This window comes from Aedes albopictus, chromosome 3, assembly GCF_035046485.1.
Source record: "Aedes albopictus strain Foshan chromosome 3, AalbF5, whole genome shotgun sequence".
In the NCBI taxonomy this organism is placed as follows: Eukaryota; Metazoa; Arthropoda; class Insecta; order Diptera; family Culicidae; genus Aedes; species Aedes albopictus.
In genome coordinates, this window is record NC_085138.1 from 4,440,314 (window position 1) to 4,465,374 (window position 25,061).

Here is a 25,061-nt window from a genome sequence, read left to right on the forward strand (position 1 = left end):
GAATTCCTCTGGAGATTCCTCTAGAAACTTATCCAGTAATTTTTCCAAGAATTCCTCAAGAGATTCTTCCAGGAATTTCATCATGGAATCCTCCAGAAATTCCCACAGGAATACCTCTAGGAATTCCTCCAGGTATTCCTCCAGGATTTTATACAGGAATTTCTCCAGGAACTCCTCCAGGAATTCCTCCAGAAATTACCCAAGGATTATTCCAAGCATTTTTCCAGGAATTTCTCTTGAGATTCCATCAGAATACCTCAGGAATTCCTCCGAGATTTCTGCACGAATATCTGTAAGGATTTTCCCATGGATTCCTCCAGGAAATCCTCCAGAAGTTCATCCAAAGATTCTAAGGATTTCTTCAAAAATTCTTCCAGGAGGAGAATTTCTTGGAAAACCTTCAGGAAATTTTCAGGCATTCATCCAGGTAATTCTCCAGGAATTTATCCACAAATTTCTTCGTGGATTCCCCAGGAATTCCTCCGAAAATTCCGTACCAGAAATTTCTCAAGGTAGTTTTTCAGATATAGAAATAGAAATTTCCAAGAATTTCTCCGGAGATTCCTCTAGAAATTCATCCAGTAATTCTTCCAAGAAGTCCCCTAGAGATTCTTCCAGCGATTATCACAGAAACACTTCTAGGAATTCGTCCAGGCAATTATCCAGGAATTCCTGCAGGAAACAGGGGCAGGAGTTTCTTCAGGAACTCCTCCAGGAATTGCTCCTGGACATCCTTCAGAAACTATGTCAGCAATTCAGGAAATCCTTAAGGGCTTTCTCCAGAGATTCTTCAGGAATACTTTTAGGAATTTTCAAGGGATTCCTCCAGACATTCCTCCAGGAATTCTTTTAGAGATTTATCCAGGAATTGCTTCAGGGGTTCCTGCAGGTAATCTTCCTCGAATTTTTTTAGGGATATTCCAAGAAATTCCTCCAAGGGTTCTTCCAGGAAATCCTCCTGGAGAAACTTCTACTCCAGGCATTTCTCCAGGATTCTCTCTAGAGATTTTTCCAGGAATTGCTTCAGGGATTCTTTTTGGAATTCCTTCAGATATTTCTCCAAGAACTCATTCAAATATTTTTTTTAATTTTTCTAAGATTTCCTCTAGGAATTCCTCAAGAGATTTATTCTGAATTTTTCTAGGCATTCCTCCCAGAATTCCTTCAGAAATTTATCTAGAATTTCATCTAGGATTTCCTCATGAGATCTCTTCAGATATTTTTCTAGGTATTCGTCCCATAATTTATACAGGAATTCCTCCAGATATACTTTCAGAAATTCTGCCAGGGATTCCTCCGGGAATTTCTCCAGAGATTCTATAGGGCTTCCTCCAGGCATTCCTCAAATTATTTCATCAGAAATTCCTCTCAGGTTCTCTTCAAACATTCATTCAGGAGTCCTTTCAGAAATTTTAGAAATCATTCAATCATCTTTTCAGAGATGTACCCAAAAACTTCTCCAGGATTACCTGATGATTTATTTTTAATTATTTCAAGAATTTCTGAGGAATTCCTCCAGCGAATAGTATTGTAAGATAACTTAAAAAGAACTCGTACAGGAGCCAGGAAATTCTAGTGCTAAAAATTCTTGATCTTCCGGAAATTGCTCACCGCTACCAGCACCACCTTGAATCATGTAGATCAGACGAGTTTTTTTCAACGTATTGTACAAAATACAACATTTCTGCTTGGCTGCTGAAGGGTTAAGGACAAACGTCTTGACATCCCGCTTTAACAGTGCATCAAAACTTCAAACGCACAAATCTCAAGAAACAAGCTTCACTCAACAAATCATTTGGTGTCTAGGGATAAATGAAATCATGCAAGATTGATTACGTTTTCGTTTGTATTGCCTGACAAATATACTTTACACAAGAAGATCGCATTGCAACAACACCCCTAAGCTTGCTTTTTAAAGCATTAAAATGCTTCGGCTTATAATCCCGAAAAGGTTTTTAAGTTTGCTTTATTGCGACTTTATACGTTCTAATAAGTCTTAAGGCCGATGCGATATGTCATGCATGCGGCTTTGACAAAAAAAAAAGTTTTAGGATTAAGTTTTAATATGTACTTAGGAGTCTGCTTAGAGGAAAAAAGCTCAATACTAACAAATTTTGATATGGAGATAAGAAAATGATATTTGTTTGTTTGAGATAAAAGATAAAAGTACTGAAAATAATATCTCGAATTTACTCTTGGATCATCGTCCTCATAGCACATTGAGCTCTTGTAATACAGTAGACGTTCGGTCGGTGCAAACGGATTAACTGCAAGTCCGGTAAGTGTAACAAATTTGCAGTTATCGTACCGCTATTCGTCAAAACGGTGCGCCAAGTTAACCCAAATGAACAATCGAATGAATTTTCGTTCATTTAACGTCAATTGATGGGTTGTTGACGCCTATCTGACGTTGCAGTTATCGAAGTGAGTGCTGCACGATACGATAACTGGTAACCTCGTAAATATGTTCTATTTGAATAACAGAGGTATAACATTGTTGTGTAAGAAAGGTTCTATTCACACTAGGTGGATTAAATCAAGTTTTTATTTATTCCAAAAGTTGGAAATTTGTAAACTTGTTGTTGTGGAGAGTTTTGTGAAACTGGCAATGCTGAAAAAGTATTTGGAGACAGTTAAGGTGAAACATCAAGAAATCCCATTGCAATTTTGCATACAAACTTTAGGGGCACAAATCTGACGAACGAAGCATCGAACCAAGCCGCACTTGTTAATCCTGACTTTGCTCACTTGTAAAAAGAGCCAGTTTTCCAAATCGAGCGCATTTGTTTACGAAATTTTAAGATTGGTGCTCTTGAAATCGTGAGTAGGGGTTCAAGTCGGCCGTTGTGGCAGCCAAAGAGTAAAATATTCGAAGATTGAAAGTGAAGATTGACATTCTCATTTTTTCATTCGTGTATGGCCACATTCATTGTCAGCTGAATGCCTCTCTTTTTTCATTCAATTCTCTGTCACGAATAATCTTTCGCACGTCGTAAAATGTCCAATTTCTGTTAACAGACGCACAATCCGACTTAATGGACAAGTAGAGAACATAAATAATATTCTAATTAACTACTACACACCAGTTTTGAGGTAATTGGAAGTATAATCGGGAGTTACGGTCCATTTTTATTTCTCATTGAAAATTGTCAGTGACAGAAAAATGAATGAATAGGTGAAAAAATTCATTCACCAAAATGAATTTTATTTTGATCCCTCAGTTGAAAATCTTCAAAAGTCACGTTGAATTTCATTCATTGAAAATGAAAATTTTAAACTCTGGTGGCAGCCATATTTGTATCCTCTGAAGTTTCTCCTTAAAATGTTTTCATTGCTTGAAGCAAATCAAACAGTAGTTGTAAGCTTGATAACTTGTATAGTGCAAATGTATACACTGAATGTAAGTACAATGAAATGTAATTTAGATATTAGTTAAATATTCAATTCAATCAATATTACAGTCTAGAAGCTGCACATAAAAAAGCTGCTATAAACACGTGATCGGCCGTACACAAGTGAAACTCTACAACACTTATAAAAAATTACCAAACGCTTAATGGAACAATAGCCTACTATGATTTTTGAGTATCTGTCACTGAGATTTTTTTTATCATGCGAATTTAACGGAATTTGGCCCATTCTATTAGATTCATAAAATCCTCTATTTTTAAATTTTTTTCTTGCGTTCATTTTTGCGAGTGTTTTTTTTAATTTCGATTCAGCACATTCACAAAATCCTCCTAACTAAACAGTAGTTCTGCCCTTCTTCAAATAACATCGCTAACACAGTCGGCCATAAATAAAAATGCAGCGATCTAAGATTAGGCTTGGGCCGGCCATCCTACCAACGAAATTGGCGAAACGAGTTCTTCGCAAGGCCGTCGTCTGTGCTGTTCCATAATTTTGCCTACACTGCAATATGAAAAGACGGCAGATGCTGCGGCAGCGGCACTACCCTAACTTGCGTTATTTATGCTCACATGTGGCATTTGCATAGAGCACATCAGAAGTAACATTTGAAAGTGGCTTGTTGTGTTTGAACAATCACAATTTCAACAGTTTGTCGAGATGACTGCCACTAAGCTTTGCAATAGCAGTTATAGCATAGCCATTGCAATGACAAGAAATAGTACATTGGAAACTTAATGTAGGCCCTTTGGAAATGTTTTTGCATAGTGTTATTGTAAAAAATAGCAGAATAATCCACCTGTGGACAACAAAGGCTTTGTGACATTAATCAAATGTGACAGTCCATAAATTACGTTTGGGCTTATGAGGGAAGGTTAGACTTCATATTTCTTAAAATTGCACTAAAAATCTTGCGATTGAGGATGTTCTACTTCATTTTTTTAATATCTTATATCATTCACTAACACAGCTTTAGAGTCAAAACAAGTGTAATTAAAACACTATAAGGGACAGGGTTCTCTTACTCCTTCACCAAAGGTTCGTTTCTGAAGAGACAAAACAGCTTTCAGCGTAAATTATCAGCACAATAAGGTAAAATAAAATGTAATTTATACGCATACTCCCCAGCAATAGCGTGTCCCCAAGCGACGATCAAAGGCAGCCAGCCAAACGCCCGAGTACCGCCCATTACCGAACGAACGTGCTGGCCTCCTAAGGTTCCGGAAAACGAAACACATAAAAATAGATGAGAAATGTTTAGCAGAGGAAATTTGGTCCATCCGATCTTTGACCCTCATCATAACGACGACAGTATGGCAGCTTTCTCGCCCTCTCCTCCACCCTTGATGACGGTATTAGCCGCGCTGAAGCATATCCGGATAAAAATCACGGCCGGCTGACGATTTTCAATGTCCGTGCACCCCCTACCTTCCCCACCAGGATTAAACGGACAGCAGTGTCAAATCGTAAGCTGCTGTGTGTGCCTACTTTGCGTATCAGGGGGGGGGGGGGCAGCTGAAACGAAGCGTTTTATATCCGCATGGCACCATTCATTGAACGGTTGTTGTGAATGAAACTTTGATCCAAGTAGGCGGACAGGACAGACAAAGTTGGCTGGGCTCTGGCTGGGTGGAAGAATACGGCAGTCGCAGGGCAATGGACCGTGAAGCTTTGCGTGTCCGGTGCCCACCTTCTGTCGCTAATGAATGTTTCCTGTTGGCGCAAATCCACCACGGGGCAGGCAATCGTTTAGCTTGTAATAATTGCTGTAAAGAGCCATTCAGTTAATTACACGGCTCGGGAGCAAAAGGCTTCTATTTCTATATGAATGGCCTCGTGAGAAAAAAAAAAGTTATACAACAGCTTGTAGAAAGAGCTTTAGAACAAGTACAAACTATTTTTTTTTTTTGCAAATCTGTTTGCACCGTTTTCACTGGATCGTAGCAGGCTGTGCGCACGAGTGGCTGCATTTTCAAAACTATCACGCGTTTTTTAATGGCCAGTCGAATTAAGAAACGGCTGACGGTGCTAGGCCTTCCGAAAATTTACCTCGTAACGTGCCTGCAAACAGTCAACATTTGAGAATTTTTGATGCATTCTATGAAAAGTTAAAGCATGTTGAACGTTCTTGCCACAAAAGTTCAGCCTATTGGACGCAGTGGCTTAATTTCCCCAACAGGGGAGGAAAAAAAAAAGTTCTTGAGTGAAAAAAAAAGTTGCCTGTCCCAAACATTTTGGTCACCCGCTGTTTTTGAGGTTTCCTTCAAGAATTTCTTCAGAGATCTATTGAGGTATTTCTGCAGGTATTCTTTCAGAGATTTCTTCAAGGATTTCTCCATATATACATTCCAAAAATCCTCTTGAGATTGTTTCAATAATTCCATCTGGAATTATTCAAAGTAGTTCGGCAGGAATGTCTTCCAGAAATTTTACTAGAGGTTATTCAAAAATAATATAGAAATTTCTCAAAAAATGTGCAAGAAATCTTTCAGGAGTCCATCCAAGTATAGGGTGTGGGCACCGGTTTTGGACAGTCTAAGAGAAATCATTTTTATAAAATAACCAATAATCCTATGGAAACAACCAATGCGTCAAATGAAAGGTTTAAATCTATACTTCATGAGACAAATGCAGAAATCGAGCTAATACTTGATTTTTGTATTAAAAGTGGCACTGGCCACAATAGAAGCATTGCCGCTGTTTTGGCCGTATTCTCAACTTTGGTTTCTATTTTGGCCAATCACGTGTATTTCTTATGGGAGTGGCCAAATTAGAAGCACCATGGCCAAAATAGACATATGGAAGCTGATTTTTTAAGGAAAATTATTTTTTTCAAAATGTATGGTTTTCACAGCTTTAATCATCATATTACATTAGAATCTACTAAAAAACAAATTTATGCCGATTTAGATCGTAACAGGCTGAATACCACACAATGGCCAAAACTCCGGGCTGGCCAAAACTGAAGCTTCTACCCTACCTTCAAAATTCGCCCAAAAATTACAGCAGACGTGGATTTCTTCGATTTTTTCATTCTGGGCACAGCAATTCGCTATGAAAGCTCGCTTCCAGTAATTCGCTAAGAAAGCTCTCCTGAGATTCCCTAAGGAATTCCTCATTGGATTGCTTCCAGGATTCATCATGGGGTTTCTTCACCAAATCCTGCAAGAATTCCTCCCGGGATTCACCCGCGAATTCCATCTGTGACTCTTTGAGGAACAACTTCCAAAATTATTAAAAAAAAATACCTTCAAGAACTCTTCCTGGGATTTCTATAGGAATTCATCATGGAATTCTTTCAGAAACAAATCCAAGGCTTCCTCGAAGAACTGTGTAGAGGTTCCCTTAGGAATGCCTCTTGGGATTGCTTCCGAGATTCCTCCGGGGGTTTCTTCAGAAACTTCTCCTAGAATTCCCTCAGAAATTGCTCCTTGGATGTCTTCGGGAATTCTTCCTGGGATTCCTCCAAGAATTCTTCAAGGAGTTCCTCCAGAAAATCCTCAAGGAATTCCTCCAAAAGCTCCTCCAGGAATTCTATCAGAATTCCACTCTGGGAATATTTGCATGGGTTCCTCTAAAAATTGCTACAGGGATTCGGTTCCCTTCCTTCAAGTATTCTTCCTGAGATACCTCAAGGAACTCGTCCAGATATTTCTCCAGGGATTCTTCCACGAATTCTTCTCAGGATTTCTATAGGGATTTCTCCAGGATTTCATTCAGGGACTCCTCCAGCAATACCTTTAAGAATTCCACCAAGAATTACCCCAGAAATTTCTCCAGGAAATCCTCTAGGGATTACTTCAGAAGTTTCTCGAGGTATTCCTCCCGAAGCTTATCCAAGAATTATTCCAGGGATTCCTCCGTGAATTCCTCCTGGGGTTCCTCTAGGAATTCCTTCACGGATTTCTTCAGGAACTCCTCCAGAAAATCCTCCAAGAATAACTTCAGATGTTTCCCCAGGAATTCCTCCCGGAACTTATACAGGAATTATCCCAGGTATTCCGCCAGGCATTGCTCAAGAATTTCATTCACGCATTTCTTCAGGGACTCCTCCAGGAATTCTACCAAGAATTCCTCAAGAAATTACTCCAAGAATTTCTTCAGAAACTGATCCCGGAATTCCTCCAGGATTTTTTTCTTCGGAAATTCCTACAGCAATTTCTTCAGGAATTTCTCCAGGAAATCCTCCATGAATTCCTTCAGTAATTCTCTCAGCAATTTATTCAGGCGTTCCTCCAAGATTTTTTCAAGAAATTCTTCCGAGAATTCTTCCAGCGTTTGCTCCCGGAATTTATCCAGGAACTGTTGCTCCTGAGATTCCTCCAAAAATTTCTCGGGAAATTCCTCGAGTAATAATTCCTCTAGAGGTTCCTCCAGGAATTAATTTGGGGAATCCTCCAGATTTTTTTCCAGGGATACTTCGATGGAATTTTCCATAAATTCCTCCATGGATTTCTTCTCGAATTCCTCTTGGGATTCCGCCAGGTATTTGTCCAGAAGTTCCTCCAGGCATTGCTCCTGAGGTTCCTTCAGTTATTGCTTCAGGGATTCCTCCAGGAATTATTTCAAGAATTCCCACAGGAATTCTTCTAAGAATTTTTCCAGAAAATTGATTAAGGGTTCCTCCAGGAATTCCTCAAGTGGTTTCTTCGGGATATGCTCCAGGATTCCTTCAGGATTTCCAACAGGGTTTGCTCCAGGAATTCAGCCAGGAATTTATTCAGGGATTCCTCCGGGATTTTCTCCTAGAATTCATCCAAGAATTGCTTCAGATGTTTTTTCCAGGAATTCATCTGGTGATCACTCCGGGAATTCTATCGGAGGTCCCTCCTAAAGATGTCTTGAGATTATTTTGAGATTCTTTGAGTAATTCCTCAATCGATTCCTTCTAAAATTTTACTTTTGTTTGAAGGAAGTTTTTGTGAAATTTTTGTTGGAGTTTCTTGATAGATTTCTTCAGGAATTAAAATTACTGCAGAGCGTTACGGGATGAATGACCCATAAAAGGTTAAAATCCCTGGTAATAAACAAACAACAACAACAACTGCAGAGCATTCTCCAGTTTTTTCAGGTTTCCCGAGCAGAAGGGAATAGCAGCAGCATAATAAAATGTGTTATTTTGGAAAAATAACTGAGTAACGGAAAGTGTTATTTTCATGTTAGTTACATAACATATCCTGTTATAAACTTGTCTGTCATAAGCGGCAAAATAACAAAAATTATAACAAAAAAATGTTCCTGGAAGACCTGTTCAATAACATGTTTTGTTAGTTTCAAAAACAACTTAATAACAGCGAATTTTCAGAATATTTCAATAACAAATTTTGATATGATTAAGTTATTGATAACAATCTGAAAACAAAATTTGCTTTTTTTTCTGTTGCGGATAGGAACTCCTCCAAAGTCCCATATGAATTCAATGGGATACGCAACAATATGATCTATTGTTAAATGTTTCATTCATAATTGGGACGCTATTGTTGTCGCAAGCGATTTATTTATCGAAAACAGAGAGAAACAATAGTTTTCGTTTATTTTTCAAACAACTTAAGATGAAAAACTACCGACGTTTTGAAGCCCTTTATTAGGTGGTTCATTGTTCATAAGATTAATTTACATTATTACCTCATTGATTGACACATTTAATCAAATGAATCTAAGTGGGCTCGATGCAATGAAATCAATAAAAATAAAATGTCTTAAAATAATCAATGGAGTTCTTCTTCTTGATGACTTATTTTTTTACATTTTTGTCGAAAATGTGTTGTTCGTCCTTGAATTCCACCAGTTGATCCAAAATGTTTCATAAAATGGCTAAATGCTTATAAAACAAAAGGCTGATAAGTTGGCTCTGTCACAGTTAAAACGTAATGCCAGAGGAACTGATGACAAAATAATATTTTCTGTTACAGTTCCTCACGGAATGCTGTGAACAACGGAAATCTCGAATGGTGTAGTTTTGATTGCAAAGCTAGTTATGTTGTAATATTAATGATCAAATATTTGTACAGTCTCAATGACACAATTATAACTGAACTTGTGCTACAACAAAACATGTTATTGAAATGTAATTTAAAGAAAATATACCAAGAGCACGATCATAACAAAATAAGACTGCCCAACAGAACATGTTATGGAACGGTGATGATTTAATAAGTTAATAATAACAAACCGAGATATAAAAACAGGTTTTGTGATTCCGTTGTTATTATTTTGATATTTTCCTCTGCTCGGGTTTCCTTCAGAGCTTTAATATAAAAATCATTTACTTTGGAACAAAAATTGGTAATTCCTTAAAAAAGTCTTCCAGATTGGTGGAAATTCCTGCTGCTAAATTTTCCTCCAAAAATTGCTCCATGCATAAGGATTACTTTATTTTACTTAAATTTTTGTCCACTAATACCTTTCAGTCAGTAAAAAGAAAAACGTGTTAAGTACTGTTCCTTTGAATTCAGTCGAGTCAAGTACAAGACACTGAAGACGACCTTACAGTTGAGGTCGAAATACGTATCTGTCAAAGGATGCAAATTCTTAGTGGAATTCCCCTTACAGCCCAGGTTAATGATCATCCTTCAGCCATTTGACAAGAAATTCTTTTAAGATATCCCCAGGAGTACTGCCAGGTTTTGCTTCCGAATTTCTTCCAGGAATCCCTCTAGAATTTTTTTGAGAGACTTATTCATGAATTTTTCCAGCACACTTGACTGCAATTCCTGCACGAATTGCTGCAGATTTTTTTCAAGGATTCTTTAAGGATATTCTATTCTCTACAATGGATTCTTTTGAAAAGCTTTCAGGGAGCCCTTGACTAATTTCTCAGTATTTTTTTATGTAGCTTCATAAAATACTTCTGTAGAAATCGGAAGGAGTTTCTAGAGGCATCTTCGATGGAATCGCAAGAGAAATTCCAAAAAAGAAACCTTTTAGAGATTTCTTCAGTAAGCCCTGGTGAAATGTTCATGGGATTCCTGGAATTGAAGAAACTTGCCTTGCTGACATTCATGAAAAGCTTCTTAAACTATGGAAGGAGTCCCAGGAGATATTTCTTAGGAGAATTCTGAAGGAGTTTTAGGAGGAATCCAAGGAGGAATTTCTGATGGAATCCTTGAAATATTTTTTGGAGGAGATATCCTTCAAAAAACCTTGAAGGAATATCTGAAAGAATCCCAGGAAAATTCCTTAAGGAGTTCGAAAAGAAGTTGTTGAAAAAAGTCCTGGAGGAATACTTGGAAACACCCTTAGTGAGTTTACAATAAATATTTAGAAGAAAATTCCAACGCATTATTGAAGGAATCCCTGAAAAAAAAAAGTCACTCATGCAAAGATTTCTAGCAAATCTCAAGAGAATTTTCCGAAAGAATTTCTGTACAAGTATCTAGGAAATATTGCTAAAGAAATGGGAAAATGCTTGAAGGAATGCCTGGCGGCGCTTCTGAAGAAATCTCTGCATGAATGTCTGCAAAAATCTCCAAAGAAATACCTGCTGGAATCACTGAAAAATGAAACACGAAGGAACTTCTGAAAGAATTCTTGGAGACATTCCTGCGGTAATTTCCATAAAATCCTTAGAGAAATTCCTGAAGAAATCTCAGGATGAGTTTGAGAAAAAAATATCTTAACACATTACTGAAGGAATCCTTGGAAGATTTTTTGAAGAAACTGCTGGAGAAATTTCTGGAAACCCCTAGAGATACATCTGAAGACATCTCAGGAGATTTTTTAAGGAACCCTTGGGAAGTTTTCTTTAAAAATAAATTCATTATAAATATTCTAGATATACTAGCAAAAATGATTAATCTCTGGCCGACTTTAGGGTAGATTCCATGGAAGAAGAAACTCTTTAAGGAAATCATTGAAGATATTTACGAAAGTGGTTTTAAATTGACCTTCGCTGTTCAACATATTTCTCTAACCTGACGATTTGTGACATATATGCGATTGTTGTGAGAGTTTGTCGGAATTCATCTTTATTTTCGCGTGTCTTCGGTGTAATTTTGGATGACATTGCTGCTGCATTGGTAAGTTTGTTCCAGGTTATCGTTTTGTTGCCTGAACGTTAACCAAACGTATCCTTCGGACTTACCTCTATGCTTCCATCAATAACATCCAAATTCCCATGACATTTTCGCAAGGACGTAGCCAGAACAGCTTTAGACCGTTGGAGTTGGAGAATGGAATCTTGTCTGAATCCAAATAAGGGCCTGTCCATAAACTACGTAGACTCTTAGGGAGGCGGGGGGTCTGGTCAAAGTCTACGCTCTATACAAGTTTTAAAAATTTTGTATAGACAAAAGTCTACAAGGGGGGAGAAGGGGTTATGAGATGGCCAAAAATAAGTCTACGTAGTTTATGGACAGCGCCTAAATGAAAAGCCCCAAATCTCTGTGCTTTGGTAACGGACGGGTAGGAGGCAATTATTAAAACAGCTTATTATGCTGAAATTAAGTAGAATCCATATAAAAAACCCTAATTAATCCACCTAGCGGTGATAGCGCCTTTCTCGTGCCTTCGAAACCCAGTTTCAATAAAACTCAAGCGAAATGTTGATGTATATCGCACTTTCATACAATTAACAGAAATCCGTTTCATGATACTAGAAATCATATCGTTCATCTGGTTTTTAATGTTTGAGCTTCAAACTCTTAAGAAAAAGACACTATCTTGAATTTGAAGCCGCCATTTAGGATTTAAGATTGCCATCTTGGATGGCGACCAGAACATTTTTGACATCCAGGCATCTTCCAACGAAAAAAATACTTCATTAAACAGCCTCCATCTTGAATTTTGAGCCGCTCTCTTGGATTTGGGATATTCTAGTCGCCATTTTTTTGAATCCAGACACCATCCCCATACCAGATATAATAATAATGCATTGTTTCAGGCCCTAAAACTCCATTAAACAGCCACGATTTTGAATTCGGTGTCGCCATCTTAAATTTTAGATTGCCATCTTGGATATCCTGATCGCCATTTTGTATTCAAGAAGTCTTCCCATTACCAAATATACCTATATTGCATGGTTTTGGAGCCTAAAACTTTTTCAAACAGCCGTTAGAGCCTAAATCTCCATCAAACAGCCGCCATCTTGAAACTGGAGCCGCTTGCTTTGATTTTAGGTCGCCATCTTGTACAATCGGGTCGCCATTTTTTGACTCCGGACATCTTCCCCATACCAAATATACTCAAATTGCATGCCTTAAACTCCTTTAAACAGACGCCATCTTGAATTTGATGCCTTCATCTTGGATTTCAGACCATCATCTTGAATATTCTAGTCTCCATTTTGGGAGTCCAGACATCTTCCCCATATCAAATATTCCCATATATGTAGCATGCTTTAAGAGCCTGAATCTCTATTAAACAGCCGCCATCTTGAGTTTTGAGCCGCCACCTTGAATATTTGGCTGCCATCTTGAATTTTGTGCCGACATCGTGGAGCTTCTGGTCTCTAGTGTTGATTTCCGCACAAAACTCGTAAACCATGCTAAAGGTTACAAAAATCGCCACAGTTTGATGAATCGCATGTTGGGGCTAGTTCAGTTTTATATACGGCCAGTTGTACCGGTGCTGGTTCGGATCACTGAAATGGCCATAACTCCGGAACGCCTTGGCCGATCCGGACCATTTTTGAAAGCAAACAATTCCGGTTCGATTCAAGCTATAATCCGAAAAATCGGCCAATGGGAAGTGCCTTAAAAGTAAGTGAACTGATTTTGCGCACATACATACATACATACATACATACATACATACAGACATAATCTCAATTCGTTGAACTGAGTTGATTGGTACGACTTGATCCTCCGAGCCTTTTTTCGAAAAATCGTTTTTTGAGTGAACATATAGTTTTTTAGTACACTTAGTGTACGAGAAAGGCAATACACTACTTTTGAGCTTTTTTGGTTAAGTTATCTAACTAAACCAATAGATTCCAAGATCTTTTTTGGTAGCAAATTTAATAATCTTTCAAATGCGATAAGTTTTACCAATTTCAAGTTATAGTTGGTTTGAGACAAGCAAAGTCAAAAACATGTAAAGTTCAATTACTACGTAACGGTTGAGATTTGACCATACGCGTAAAACATTTTTTTCATCGGTCTGAACATGTTTGGTTGCTAACGTTCATAAATCCCAGCTTTGCTGTGTCGCATACATAGGATCAGTTCAATTTTATATTTAGGCGCTTTCGGCGGGACACCCGGAACTGGTTACGGCACTACCGGCAGTCCCAAATGTGGTTCTAACCTATTTCTTTGATAACCAGTCATCAGGTTATCAGAAAAGCCGTTATTTGTTGTATCGCATGCATGGGTTTGGTTCACTTTTATATTTGTCCACATCCGTCGGGACCCCCGGAACCGGTTCCGGACAGCTACCGGTTCAGATATGGTCTGATACTGTTTTCCTACTAACCGTTCATCAGGTTATCGAAAATGCCGCCGTTTGATGTGTCGCATGGGTTTGGTACACTTTTATATCTGGCCACTTCCGGTGGGACATCCGGAACTGGTTCCGGAACACTACCGGTTCAGATATGGTCTTAGACTTAGCTTACCGTTCATCAGATAATCGTAAATGCCGTAGTTTAATGGGTCGCATGCATGGGTTTGGTGCATTTTCATGTCTGGCCCCTTCCAGGGGTACCGATCCGGAACACCTAAATGGCCATAACTCCGCAACGGATGGACCGATCCAAACAATTTTCAATAGGAAACAATGGGGCCAGATTCTGCGTCGAATGAGCCATCGATCGTTGAAATCGGTTGATATTTGCTATCTAAAAGTGAGGTGACCTGTTTTGTACACATACACACACACAGACATCATCTCAACTTGTCGAGCTGGGTCGATTGGTATATGAAACTTGCCCCTCCGGGGGCTCTATCAAAATTTCATTTTTGGAGTGAACATATAGCCTTTCGGTACACATTGGTGTACGAGAAAGGCAAAAATACGAATTAGAGACACGAATTTTCCGCTACCATCGAATTTTGGTAAGGGAAAGATAAGTTTTTAGCACAACTATTACCCATGATTATAAAAAAGACTCCACAACAGTTTCTTAGCGAATCTAACAATAACTTTCAAGTAATTTCGGAACGAATTCCATATGATACTCAGTATTTTGCGTCAACCTTCTGTATTTACTCTGTACAATTTACTACGGTGTGAGTTCATCGATGATAACACTAGATAATTATGATAATCGAACCATTAGTTCAGAGGTTCCCAAACTATTTGCTACCGCGGCGCCTTTTGAAATTTTCAAAAATGTCGCGGCGCACCAACAACTTTTAACAAAAAAATTAATGATTTTAACACTTTTCGTTCTAAATTTCAAATGCAAATCGTAAAAAAATATTTTCTCATAATCCAAAAATAGGTTCCTTAAATACTTGTTATAGAAAAATTGCTTATAGATTCACAGAACCTTACGAACATTTGAAATTTCTGGAGGATTATGTTGCAAAACTTTATCATTTGTTTTGTAGTATGCATTTTTTCCCGTTTTGGGATAAATAGATACAAAATTTGGATTTTTTAGAACCTGCTAGGACAGCTAACAGTGACGTTGAGAGGTCGTGTAACAGAGACATAACTCAAAAAGGGGGTTTTCTGAATCGTGCACGAAATTAACTTATGAATTGTAGCAGATTTTTTTACGATAAGGAGATGGAGCAGCCTAGGGTTGAAAATCTCAAAAAAATTGATTGATTGATTGATTTGTCTTTATTCAAGAGATCAAAAAAAAAAACGATAATGATGTTAATAAAATGCCGTTCCGAAACTTTTGTGACAGCATCAAGACCGGGAGGTTGAAAGAACTTAAAAAAGTCCCTTGAAATATTTACTTTTAATTGCATGCTATTGATAAATTCGAAACATATTCAGAAAAAGTCCAATTAACAATTTCAGATTCTTAACAAAAATCTTCAGAACTGCAGAAATTTTAAATGTTTCTAAAAATCAAAAGTTTTGTGAGGATATCATAAATTCAGGAAACATTCGAAGACTCTGGAATATTAACTTTATGAATGAAATTTTGAGGGAAGACCCCTTAGAGTGAATTTCTTTCAAAGGTTTCCATGAAAAGGCAAGACTTTGGTATATAATACAAAAAATGCTGTGAGGCGACACTAGTATCACTAAGCATAACACAAATAAAATAAATAGGTTTTGTGTCTCCATGTGAAAGATTTCAAATGGAGATTGCTCAAGGGACCTTTTTTTTTCTTTCAAAATTTAAAGTTAAAATAAATAAATAAATAAATAAATAATAATAATAATAAATAAATAAATAAATAAATAAATAAATAAATAAATAAATAACAATGTTGATGTCCAAAAGCTTGCGGCGCACCTGAGAAATGTTCACGGCGCACCAGGGCGCCGCGGCGCACAGTTTGGGAAGCACTGCATTAGTTGCATGGCAGTGATCGAAAGACAATTCTTTCGACGAGTCCTCTGATGGGACGGATGACTTGACATCGATAGCAAGGATGAATAGATGGTGAAGTGGTTTGCTTAGCCATGTCATCGTCGTTGGATCATTCAATTCAATCCGTCGTGTATGACGCATGAATGGAGCGCTTGGCAACCATTCATCTGTAATAGATAACATATTTTCGGAGTACAGTTGAGTCTCCTAGTATGCTCTGCCACCCACTAAATGCCAATCGCAAACCTCAACTCAATTATTTGCAAGCCGAAAAACTTCAGTAGGGCGTTGGGAAAGACTCAACTGTAATGCTGTTTTTTGCTGGTAGCCCTATTGAGTTTCAAAATGTGATTCATCGTCACCAGCAAACTGTGTAATCCATCTGCGTAGGTTAATGTCACTCCTTCATCGGACCATATATTATAACTCGTCCTACGTTATCCCTTCATTTGCGGTAGACTAATTTTTCCTCCAGTATGGCAAACATAAATTTACAACTTTTAATCATGTTCATTCACTGCAGTAAGCAGTTGTACGGGACAATGTTTCGCCCATCGGAAAATTTATCGCCTCTACATGCTCTCTCGGAAGTCAGCATCACGTGAATATGTGTATGACGGCAACCCAGCCATTTAACCTACTTTGTTCCCAAATGAAACCCCCAGCCAACAACATCCGCCCCCATCATCGTCATCATCATGGTCGTTGCGTTATGCTGCATAATGGTGGATGCGTGCAACGAATGAAAACGAAATATGCATTGTAAAAATATATGGGAATGGACTGCCTGATAGCAGGCTATTTACGGCTCATACTCGAAGGCGTGTGTGAAAAACATTTAGTCCTCATTTCAGACAACCCACCACAGACAGACGACGATGCAGATGCGTTGTGGGTTCCGAAACAATGGGCGTAAGAGTAAAATTTAGTGTTTGTCACTAAATAGGCGAGGACGTGGAAATTATTTATAATCCAATAAAGTTTAGGATCTTTGGAAAGAAATCCAGCTTGCGATTTCATTGGAACAAATGAGAACGAACTCGTAGTTGCATTGCTTCTCAGTCAATCTCAGACTGGGGCTTTCGTTCAGTGTAGTTGAACAACGCGTGATGAGCTAGGAGCTATCATGATTGCTTCAATTCCAAATCATGAACAAAATATTAAAAAAAAAAAAACGTCTCACAGTAACCTACGTTATTATGATTCAAAAGATGGCAATCACCAAAATCATTCGAAAATTAATCATCAATATTAAATCTTAAGTACATCATCAATCATCAATATTAGGGAAAAGACGGGCATAACGCCCCGGCTAAGCATATGTGGTCATAAACCTCAAATGATGCTTATTTTAAGGTCGTATTCTGCCTTGGAGAGCAGTTTACTCCTTTACCTAAGAGACTTCAACTTTTGACCCGCGAGCCCGCAAGATCCTATTCAAATAAACAATTCAGAAAAGTGTTACTTTTTAGGTGCCGGAAAACTGCAGGAGGCAAAACGCCTTTTTGGGTGAAGCAAAACGCCCGCTGGCATTTCCCGCTTTGACTTGTTGTGAAATACCAAGGGGCTCCATTGAACTCTTCCCAGCAGCAAATGAAGGAGTAGGAGGCGCGTGGTAGTTTCATGAGTTGATTCCATATAATCAGCGCGCAATGTCTTAATTTCTGTGCGCTGCAAATTAGAGAATCTTTCCAAATGTGGAAAATCGTCGCTTTTCACGCTTTTCTTTCGACAATAGCAGCCGTTCTTGGGCTTAACCAGCTCAGTTTGAGTTCTAGTTTGCTTGCATCTAACGGAAACCTTCACAATATGATGACATCGCGTGAAGGCGTTTTGCCCCCGGGGGGCGTTATGCCCGCAGTTCCCCTAACTTCTTTTCTCGATCAGCCTAGATAGCTGTGTAGTGTCGGTAGCGGTTGTCTCAATTGGCTAAGAATAACAATACGGACCGCCTGTTCCGCTGGTAAGAGTCCACTAACAGGTGACCTCTAATTCATGGTGTGATGCGGCTAAATGCTTACAGTGCCAAGGAATGAATGGCTAGGGGGGTCTAATGAAAACCTAACCGCTAACGGAGCCTGTGGAGTACAAGAGTGCATTCCATAATATTTTGCCCTTACTGCGCTAACCGGAGCAATGACGCAGTGGACCTTATTTGTCTCCGGGATAATCGGCTACTTTTTTTTGAGTCTGAATTCCGAGGTTTAACAAAAGTGGGTAGGGTTTTTGACCCCATTCCCGGCACTACATGTAAACAAAATTGTTCATTACCTAAATTCACAACGAAACGACCGTTTTCGTCCACTTCTTCCATTCGAATCAGATACCTTATTGCGTGAACTTGATTTGAACAGTGATTGTTGTAAAAGTTTTCTGCCGGAAAGTTGATTTTGAACGAGTTTACTGCACCTAGTCCAGCACCAATTCTCGGCACCTGTGCCAAACTTCCAGCAAAATCAAGTGGGAAATCACTTCGGCACCCATCTTTGTGCTGACGAAGTGCACTCACCTGCGTGCGGTAATTGTTTTGAGCACTTGTGCGGCTTCAGAGTGAACTTGTAGCTTATTGACTGTGGATCTCGTTGCGGAAATGTTTCGGGAGCTGATTACTTACGAAAATGTGTTTGGAAAATATGCGGCAAGTGATATTTTGTTTTGTTTTGCTGTGAGGTGCCGGGAATTGACGCGGGTGCCCAAGTGGTTCAAAACCCTAAATGTATATTTTCATGACAGGAATCAAGTTTGTACAGGTAAACCTTCATCAGGCAAAAAGTGCTTCTGCTGTGTTGAGTCAAAGGTTTAAAAATTGAGGACTGGAAGTGGCGTTTGTTCAAGAGCCATGGTCTAATAAACGAAAGATTCTTGGTGTTCTGACACAAAATAGTAAACTATTTATGATGAGCAACAAGATTCTCCCAGAACTGCTGTCTTAGTATGTAAAACGTATGTATCAATATGTAGAATTGTTGAATACGCATTCATTAACAATGGGAGAAACTATTGATTCAACCCAAAAGTTGGAAACATTTTTTCAAAAGGGTAAATAAAAGAATCATCAATCCCTTTAACAGCATTTGGCCCACCATACAATCGTCTTCTACTAGAGACGTGCCATGGTGGAACTTTAAACTGGATCGCCTTAGAAAATTTTCTCGTAAAATGTTCAATAGAGCGAAACAAACGGGAGATTGGGCTCAGTATAGGAGGTTCCAGGGCATTTGGCCGAATGCCATTTGTCCGAAAAATGAATGATGTACTCAAGTGGGCAGTCAACAGCCTGTGACTCAAAGAAGGAAAAATCTCTGACAAAAAATCACTGTTTCAATGCCAACTGATTCCCTCAATGGTAAAAATAGAAAGAATAGCCTACGATTGAAAGAAGGCAATACTCTGATGATCACATTGGCAGCTAGAATGTTACCTGGCAATTGTCATCAGCTCTGAATTCCTTCGATCATAACTTGGCCAAATGGCATTCGGTCAAACGGCGTTCGGCCAAATGGCCGGACACCGTATAGGAAAGCCCTGACTGAGCACAACAACGAAAAACGAAAATCTAAAAGAAAATCTTGGGTGCTGACATGAACTGAAAACATAAACTCTACTCCTGTAGTAGCAAGACTGCAAAAAAACGCTTGCAAAAGATCACGATAATGAATTGGGAATCCTGAAACGTGTCGATGGAGCTTTTACCAAAACTCCTCGTGAAACTTTGGATTTAATGATGGAAACCCATTTTCCAGGTTCGGTTCTAAGTGTGGATTCCAATAATACTATATCTCTGGAAGGTGAAGGATGTCCTACTATAAACTCTACGGAGTCAACTAGTACAGTAAACACCACCTCATATTTAGCTGATGAAATTTTCACGAAGGCCAGAGTGGAAAATGTAATTAGATCAGAGAGAATCAGAGGACTAATGAATTCGTAGTTGTAAGTTTCGTTTGAAAGTTGTGGAATTTTTAGCATATACATCACGTGCGTATTGTTCATGGCAATTTGTGTACTTGTTTTAGTCAACATCTCTTCAAATGACGTAACAGGGATGTTCTGTTGCTGTAGGAAGTATTTTATTTTTGAATAATCTTTCATAGAAAAGATTTGACTGCTAGGAATGCCATTTTTTGCGAGTAATAAGGCATCTTCAAGTATTTCAATTTGATGTTGAGCTGCATTCAGGTTAAGCAAGATTGTTAGAAGGTTGATTTCAATAACATGTTGTTTTTGAGATTTAAAGTCCAGTTCTAGTAATTCGTTGGTGACTTGATTCAAATGTTTGATTCGGGAGTTTATAGCTTCGTTGATGAAGGTTTGTTGATTATTGTTGTCGATTAATGCGTTCATTGTGTTGTTAATTATACTCAAATCCTCAGCGTCGGGAGTTCCAGCGATCCATTTCAAGATTTTTCCAATAGTATCCCATCGTTTTATACGAGATTGTGAATTATTGTGAGGTGCAATTTTTAAATACGTTTGGTATAACAAATTGTTTCTATTTTGTAACAGTCTGTAAAGGTTATTATTATAAACATTTGCTCTCACCAATTCATCAAATTTGGTGATTATATCATGAATTTGCGTAAGATCTATTGGTTGTATTATTCTCACATATCCTAATGTAAGTTTGGCTTTTCCCAATGGAATTATTGCCAGTGGATTTTTATTCAAGTTATGAATTTGTATCTCTCCTTGCACCAACAACATGGAACATATTATTAATCTGCAAATAGAGTAAATTGATATATGTGTATATTAGTTTTTTTTTAAATTCATTTTATGTATTTTTCGATTATTACTGTCTATAATAAATATATCAAAATTTTCTTTAACTTGTATCTTTTTATATCTACTTTTTCTTTTTGAAATTTCTTTTGATTTTTCAAAGGCATAGGATCCTGGTTCGTAAATGGGATAACTTTTGTCTTGTATATTTTCATTCTTTTTCCTATAAAATTTTATAACATTCTCATGAGTTTTAGCTTTTCTCCTGTCTATTTCTTGTGTACTTAAGTTTCTATTTACTTCACCAATATAAATGTTGTGGGGGGCTTTAGGACATTTGGTCGAATGACATTTGGTCGAATGACGTTTGGTCGAATGACATTTGGTCGAAAGTACATTTGGTCGAAAGGACATTTGGTCGAATGGACATTTGGTCGAAACCCATTTTATGGAAGAAGCAGCATATGACATTTAGTCGAATGGACAATTCGTCGTATGGACATCTGGTCGAAAGGCACTAACCGATGAAAAGAGATTTAAGTGGAAAATAATATTATAGATTTCGGTATCTGAATTAATTTGTTACTGAACTTAATTGGTTGAAACTATGTTTTGTCGAATGGACGTTAAGTCGTATAGCAATTTAATCATGTTAATAATATCAAAAATTAAACAGCAAATATTTCATTCAATGGTATTTATTATTATGGTAACTTGTTTTGCAATGTAGTTTCCGTTGGCATTGGCGAAGTAGTTGATATTCCATCGAAGATTTCTCCTTATCTTTAATATTGGCTTTTCTGCCAAGTTTCATCATTTCATTGCGTTTTTGTAAAGCACATACTGGGTTTTCCAGCAAAGGTTTCTCCTTCTTTTCAACATATGCTGTTCTTTCAAGTTTGTTATTTGTGCTGACAGTGGACATTATGGCTGTGATTTTTTTTATCGATGATTTTTCCTTCTTTTGAACATAGGCTATTCTTTCAAGTTTCGTATTTGTACTATGTTTAAATGTTATAGCTGCTGCATTTTTCTCATGTATTTTTCCTTCTTTGAAACATAGGCTATTCTTTCACGTTTATTAACCCTCCTAGGATGTTAGGTTTTTCGCACCACGATGGCGTAATGCACCGCTTCCTGCACGCTGTACCAACTGCTGAATGTTTCAGAAGAAATTTTTCCTTTTGAACACAAGCTGTTCTTCATTAGCTGATGCTTTTTTTTTTAGATATTTTTCCTTTTTTCAAACATAGGCTGGTCTTTCAAGTTTACTAATTGCATTGCGTCATGTACCAACTGTTGATTTTTTTCATCAGTGGTTTTACCTTCTGGGGTTTTGTTCAAGTTTCCTGATTTTACTATGTCATATGTTGAAGCTGCAGATTTTTCATCTGATATTTTTCCTTCTTTTAAACATAAGGACTGTTCAATTTATAAAACGGACAACTTTATAAGGCTATAAAAAGAAGACGAGTAGTTCAAATTTAACCACGCTTGCTTCGTTTTTCAGAACATCATCTCTCATTATAGTAATCATTTTTGAATCGAATAAAAATAGTTTTATTTTGTAGAAAATCGGCCAGATGTTAAATGAGGTGAATTTTTCGATTGCTGAAAATTGAAAATAAATATAAAATTACTGTTCACATATGGTATATCGTTTTTAAGACCAGAAAAGTATGTGCCATGCTGCAGCAGCATGAGTAATTAACATTCTGGCAAAATTTAAACTCAATTGGAAAATTAAGTGTTGAGATATTTAAGTCTCAAGTTAGATTCGATTTTTTGAATAAAATTCAATTGTGAAGCAAAAAGGTCATGAAAATATTAAATAATCAATTTTTTTGAACATCCAGTCGAAAGTGGGAATGGTGTGGTTTTAAATGTAGAAAACTGCTTCTTAATAGCATTGCTGGTTTGGTTACTGTGCGCCATTACATATACAGTAATCAAAACAGTTTCGTTCTTTGATGGTTCTTCCAAATAACAATGCTACCTAATGCAAATTTTGCATAACAATGATGTTGGAAATAAAAACTTTGCATCCGATCATTATTGAATAAGGTGTACAATAACATAGGACCAACTTTGTTGGAAATATATAATAACAAGATTCGCTAGAGTCGAAAATCTGCATCAATGGAGCAAAAAGCATGAAATTTTTTAATATGACCATCTTTATGGAATAAATTTTTGATGAAAAATGCCATTAAAAGTTATTTTTTCTTCTGTATCATACAGACAGCAATCTTCTTCTACTCTGGACAAATTTTTAGTCGAATCCGTGATGTTATTGCAACACAGGACTTAAATGAACATTTTTTAATAATTTCTATGAAAACAAGGCAACTCACTATATCAAGCTGGAGCCTGCTTGGTGCATTATTACTGATCAACTATTGAGCTTTACCTTTAGTAGAACAGCATAAGCTTCCAATTCATTAAAAACTTCATGAAAATTTGCATGTTCAGTATGTGGAAAGTTATGTCGAATTTTGAGAAATAGGTTTTTATTGATGTTTTACGAAAACCGCTTCAGTTACACAATAAAGAACATTTTGCTTAATGTTATATTTTTCCTACATTTGAGAATAGCTATAGAAAGTTACGCAAAAAATTGATAATAATTTTTTTGAAAAATAAAAAGATATCGCACAAGCAAGTTGTCCGTTTTATAAATTGAACAGTCCTTAGGCTGTTCTTTCATGTAGTGTTGCACTTGAACTGAACACGAGTCGAAAATAATATAAATGCTTTCAATGTTTTGATTGAAACGCAGTAGTAATTTAACTTGCGTGTCAGAGCTTACTGCTCAAGAACGCCCGTTCAGATACCGATTCAGCTCCGAACTCATATGGGCTTACTCTATCGATATGTTATGCGAATAAACTGGTCCGGTCACCCGGAGTTTCAGAAAATCCGTAAATATAAATATACATTGTGGGGTTGAGAGGGGTTGAGGTGTAAGAAAGTGTTATGACTTTTTGAGATTTTTTTCTGGAATAGCCCACCAATGGACTGATTGGACAAGGCTATTATTGGTTTGTGATCTTTGATGGCTATTGTAGCTGACATGCCAAACATGTTCATGAAAATCCGGATTTTCCGAAAACCACGGTAATCAAACTGGTTCACTCGGATATGCTCCCAATAAAAGATAAGTTTCTGAATCGAATCCCAAGATTATTCAAATCTTTGAAAAATGGCGGATATATAACTATTTCAGTTTTGAGCATACCAGGGTATCATGCAGGCATTTTACGAATGTACCTAATTATGCTCGCTCGCGTTCAACTTCCAGCTGAAGAATTTTTAAATATTTCTGAAAGTTTTCCAATGACAGGATCAACGAAAGTTTTTTCCGCTGATCTGCGAATAGTAGCCTCAGTAACGTCGGCATTCTGCAGTTCACGAGCCAGGTGCGCACGTGTGGGTTGAATTAAAGTTCTCACGTTCCAAGATTTGATTTTCCAATCGTTATCCTTAAATCGTTGCCTGGTCTGTTGCCGTTAAATCAATCCGTTTTCTCTAGTTTTGCTTTTTCTGGTAGGTGACGGTTTTAAGCAGGCTTCCTTACCGGGACTGCTCTGTCTATATGGCACTCAAGGGGCTACCACCTTGGGTACGCACCTCCCTATTGAGTATTCGGAACGTACCTCCTCAAACTGAAGTCGGAAATACAACAGTGCGCGGACTGCACTACCTGCTAAGCACATAACTTTTATCTAGCAGTTTTTGTCATCGACTGGTCAAGTGTCTTTTCATCAGTTAGTGCCTTTCGACCAGAAGTCCATTCGACGAATTCTCGGTTCGACTAAATGTCATATGTTTCCTACTCCACAATATGGGTTTCGACCAAATGTCCATTCGACCAAACGTCCGTTCGACCAAATGTACTTTCGACCAAATGTCATTCGACCAAACGTCATTCGACCAAATGTCTTTCGACGAAATGTCATAGATCCGTTGTGGGGGGTGTTTTTGACAAAACTGTGAATTGTGTTGTTGTATTTATGAACAGCTGATCTAATTAATTGTGAAACATCTATTTCTGGCAATTCTTTTTTAATACATCTCGCAATTTCGCGTAAAGTAGAATGACAACGTTCAATTTGTCCATTCGTTTCAGATCTGTTTATCGGAGTTTTATAAATTTCAATATTTAAATTTCTTAAACGTTGTTCTACTACATTTGAATTAAATGAGCTTTCATTATCCATAATGATCATTCTAGGTATGTTCCATTCATGCATAAGATCCAATAGAGCATCTTCAATATCAAAAAGTGATTTGCTTTCTATTGCTCTATATTTCAAATATTTAGAAAATTTATCAATTGATGTAAGAAACAGATGATCTTGATCATACGTAAATATGTCTACATGTACAATTTCACAAGGTTGATTAGGAATTGGTGTTTTAAATGATATAAACTTTTGTGGGTTTCTTTGATATTTTTCAGTTTTGCATATCTCACAATTTTTTACAAAAT